Source organism: Oxyura jamaicensis, chromosome Z (assembly GCF_011077185.1).
Source record: "Oxyura jamaicensis isolate SHBP4307 breed ruddy duck chromosome Z, BPBGC_Ojam_1.0, whole genome shotgun sequence".
Classification (NCBI taxonomy): Eukaryota; Metazoa; Chordata; class Aves; order Anseriformes; family Anatidae; genus Oxyura; species Oxyura jamaicensis.
In genome coordinates this window covers 21,336,582-21,341,581 of record NC_048926.1, presented here as the reverse complement: position 1 = coordinate 21,341,581, position 5,000 = coordinate 21,336,582, and positions in this window count along the sequence as shown.

The window sequence follows — 5,000 nt, the reverse complement described above, 5'->3', positions numbered from 1 at the left end:
GGCATTGCTGGACACCAGCCCACTCACATAAGCCAGTGCTGTTCCTGCTGACACACAAATGCACACATAAAAAAACTTTGAAGCCCTACAGCTAGACCTCACTCACCTTCAGTAAAAACATGCACACTTTCCAGATGGATGCTCCAGGTGCCTTCTGCACCTGCCTCTCACTCATGGTGCTCACCCCAGCAGAAACCTGCCTGGAAGGAAGGCTGGGGGCCGGCGTGGTGTCAGAGCATCCCATGCTGGTACACCAAGCTGTGTCCCCTGCAAAACCAACAAATGTCCTGGTCACAGTCTCATTGCCTCCCTTGGATGGTTCTGTTTGGACTGGACCATTTGAAGTGGTAACACAACAGAGCCAGAAAGGGGTATCTGGCACCTTCCCCGGACTGTTTCCATTACTGCTTGCTTTTTGTTCATTTTACTCAGCTCCCAGCATGCACAGATATTTTGGGAACCATGCTGTTTGCAAGGTGAAGGCCCTCTAGCACAGGTCTGTGTTGTCCAGCTTGCAGGCTCTGTAAAGCACCCTGGTCCTGGTCCTCTGCTTGCCCCTCTCTACCCCCCTCTGCTAAGGACTGATGCCCGTGGTGCAGCATCCCATTGGCTGCAGTGTGCGAGCAAGAGCTTCTGCAAGGTAGATTAATCATTTGAAATGTGTTTTTATTTCTTTGGCTGGTAAGATCGTTTCTTTTCTGTTTTGTTTGTTGCTTGTCTTCCTTAGCTTGTATGCTGAAATTGGCACTTCATTTTCACTTCAATCCTAGCCTAATATTAATGCAGGCAGCAATGTAAGGACATGAAAAAAGAAATCCAATCCTTACGCTCTGTGAACCCACTGCTGATGGATTAAATACAACATATTTTTCCTTATATACTATGGAAATGCTTCTTGCATGTCTGAAGATACATGGTGTTATCTAAAGCACCCTATTCAGACGTTCAAGCTAAGTTGCCTCCGCTGTACTCTGAGTAAACAGGATCAGGCTAATAGTGTTTTGTGTAAATGAGGCACGCGTTAGATTGAGTGCATTCAGGTCTGTTTATCTAGTTACAATTTTTCTTTGCAAGAGCCTTTCAGTCTCCAGTTTCCTTGTACAAATGTCCCTTGCACCGTGTATCTGAGGGATGTGGGAAGGTCTAAAGAAGTTCAAGATTTTACAGCTGAATTGAAGAGAGAGGAAAATGGATACCAAGGTCAGGTTAAGAATGAAGAAATAGATTCCAAGGGCAGCAGTACAATAGAAAAAGCATAGACACCAGCAAAACATTTTCCTTATCATTGTTCTGCTCTATGAAAAAAAAAAAAAAAAAAAAAAAAAAAAAAAAAGTCAGTTGTAATAGAAGGTGACGATGGAGGGAAAATGTTGTGGAAACTGCACATCGCAAAAATTTGCAGGTGATTTATCGTATATGTCTTTTGATTGCTCCTATCTCACTGTTCAGCTTCTCTGCACAGAAGTGCGGCGTGGCAGACCCTGGTAATGGATTCCTTCCAACAGACCCCTGCCAGTTCTGGTCATTGATCCAGACGTATATGCTGGCTCAGGAGCAAGGGGCTGCATCTACATCCTGCCATGAAAATTTTCAGGAGTAAGCTATTTCATGCTTTACTGTTATTACAGTTTTGAGTATGTGTATAATGCAGTACTGTATGTCAAACAAAACCCCACATAATACTGCAGATGTGACCTGTTCTGTTTCATCTGTGGTACCATGGAATGGGAGGATAACAGTGCAGAATTACAATGTTTTCTATTGTGTCTCTCCACTAATTATTACAATATTTTCAAGATAATATCACAAAGTGCCACATAGAATGTATTTTTGTTCAGATAGATTTCATATTGTGTTAAAAATAGGCAGCTTCACTTAAATCACATGGATATCTACTATATTCTCAAAAAAGACTTTGTATACAACAGAGCAAAAGAAATTATGCAATTTTTGCTATTACTGTTATTATTTCATAAGGAGAGGCTGTGGACTTTTTCTAATCCATAAAGAAAAACTGACATGAACAGGCAGTGATTTGGGATGTCTTTAGGCCTCCAAGCAGAGACTAAATTTGCACAAGGCATACATGGACATTTGCAGAACACCTCATTTCACTTAAACAAATACAGGAGCACTTTGCAGCTAGCTAAAAAGATATTCATGAAGCAGAAGTGCTTTTTTTAGAAACCGATAGAGCTGCCCAGGCATAAGATCAAAGATGAATTTAAAAGCAATGTCACCCAACAAGTCAAGGAGCTTCCCAGCTGCCCATGGGTATTATTTTGCTGCTGCTCCTTTCAATTTGGCTTTGAGTTGGTTGGTGTAGTTGCACAAAACCACTGTGGTTTTGGTGGTTGTTTCAAGTGATGTGGAAGAGTTTTTATAAAAAGCATACTTAACCTTATAGAAAAAAAAAAAAAAAAAAGCATTAGGATGTGCTTAACAGGGGCAGGACCATGGGGCTGTCTAGAAATCGCTCTGAAAAGCTACAGGATGAGGTTTTGTGGTGATGAACTGGTCCAGCAGGAGGGAAAGCAGCCCTGTGAGCTGCAAGACCGAGTCTGGAGCTGGAGCATTACATCTTCTCCCAGCCCAGACTCACACAGAGAGGCCTGCAACATCCAGTCCTGATCTCTGCAGCCATGCAGGGACTGAATTCTCTTCTACTGCTGTGTAGAAGATGCCCTCAGGAAAACCCCAAGGTTTTAAGACCCTTTCCTGTTGTAATATGAGAGATCTGCAGCTGGGATGGGGAGAATCCGTGATGGGATGAAGTCTTTTCCATGGAGTGTTTTTGTCAATCAACCTTATTTCAAAGAGAAACCATCAATCTGTATTCTTATCCATAGGCCTTAAGTCAAAAAGTGTAACTTATTATTAGAATTTAATATAATTTAAAAGTGCATTTGCAGAATTCTTCTGATGGTATCATTCTCTCAAGGGCATTCCCTAAACTGATTTAGCAATTATACATGGGGTATAATATTCTCTATGAACTAGATGTTTCTCATGATTTCCAGAGTTCCACAAAAGTCCAAAGAAGTCCAAAGAAAAGCCAAAAAGTCCAAAGACTCTCAGTACCACCTAAAAAAGTCAGTCTTAGAGGTCTTATTTTTTCAGTCTAATTACCCGTTACAGAAAGACTACTATATATCCTTCTCATTCAAGACCGTAGGCAATTACAGAGTTCTGCTGAAAACTACTTACCATTTTACCACTGCACATTCCTGGAGCGCCTAATTCTGTTTTGAACTCTGCTACATCTGGATTAGGTTTGCATGGTGGCAACAAGTTCTGTAACCTGTTTTATGTGATTTGTGACAAAGCAATTAGTTCATTTTTGATGTGACACTTTTAGCTTAAATAAGAAAGGTTTTATCAATCCTTCATGCACTTTTTCTTATTTGACATGTGTTCATTGTGTCCCTTTCTCTTTTATGCAGAACCACTGAGAGATCAGGAGCCATGCATGTTCCTCACATGGGTTTGTGCAGGCACACAGCTCACCATTGGCATTCTTCCAAGGGACAGAATTTGGCATCCTATTGACCTTGGGATGCTCCTTGCAGGATAAAACTCCAGAAGTACTCCTGGTCTTTTCCATATCTCATGGCACCAGAGCTTTTTCATCCTTCTAAACCTTGTGCCTGAAGTTGTCCCTGATATTTCACTGTTCTGTGGGAGGGACTGACAAGACCTGAACACAGCCTTCAGAGGGAGCATACACTCGATTTGCATAATGACTCAGCAATTTGCTCTTACTGCTAAGAAGGCTAACGATATTGTTGGCTGCATTAGGCAGAGTGCTGCCAGCAAGTCAAGAGAGGTGATCCTTCCCCTCCATTCAGCACTGGTGAGGCCACACCTGGAGAATTGAGTCCGGCTGTGGGCCCCCCAGTACAAGAGAGACATGGACATACTGGACAGTACCCAGCAAAGGGCCACAAGTATAACGAAGGCCTTGGAGTAGGAGTCTTCATCCTGTGAGGGGAGGCTGAGAGAGCTGGGATGGTTCAGCCTGCAGAAAAGGAGGCTGAGGGGGATCTTATCAATGTGTATAAATACCTGAAGGGAGGGTGCAAAGAGGATGGAGCCAAGCTCTTTTTGGTGGTGCCCAATGCCAGGACAAGAGGCAATGTGCACAAACTCGAACACAGGAGGTTTCCTCTAAACATCAGGAAGCACCTCTTCACTGTGCTGGTGATGGAGCACTGACTTCAGATCTCCCTCCCCGTAGGTCTTCAAAAGCCACCTGGATAAAAAGCCTGCTGTGGATATCCTTACTTGTGATGGTCCAGATGTCCTCCAGAGGTCCCTTCCGTCCTCAGCCATTCTGGGATTCTGTGATTGCACTGGGGTCTCTCATGTGTTGTTCTTTAATTTGTTCGTGATGGACCCATACACTCTGGCACTGTTGCTGACTGCTGCTGTTGCTGAGCTCAGGTCTTCATCCCTTCATCCTCAGTGATGACTCCCAGGTGACTTAACACGCTTTGGAAAATTATTCACTAGGTCTATTTTCTGAATATATGCACTTAATTACTGATATCTCCATGCAGCACTCTTTGTGAGAAAAATGAATGAGCTCTGTCGGTTACTGAAATAAGTATACGCATTGCAGATGTGCCCTGTAAACGTGCCCTTAGCATGTGAAAAATAGTGCATGAGTGTTACAGCCTGTCCCCTCTCACAGTTCAGCTAGCAACTGAGCTTCACCTGCCAAACTGCTGCCCCATGTTCATCCTGCTTGTATGAGCATGGGAATTTCCTCTAAATCTTTCCAATGTTTGGATAGCATTAATGTGAGGTTATTGAAAGATCTCTAACTCACCTCCTCAGCTTCTTTTCTGTTTTTTTAAAAATAGGTTAGGGGATGCTAAATGTAGACTGGGACTTAGTCAATTATTTTTGGTAGCAGAGCCAGTCAGAAATAAAATAAAATAAAATAAAATAAAATAAAATAAAATAAAATAAAATAAAATAAAATAAAATAAAACATC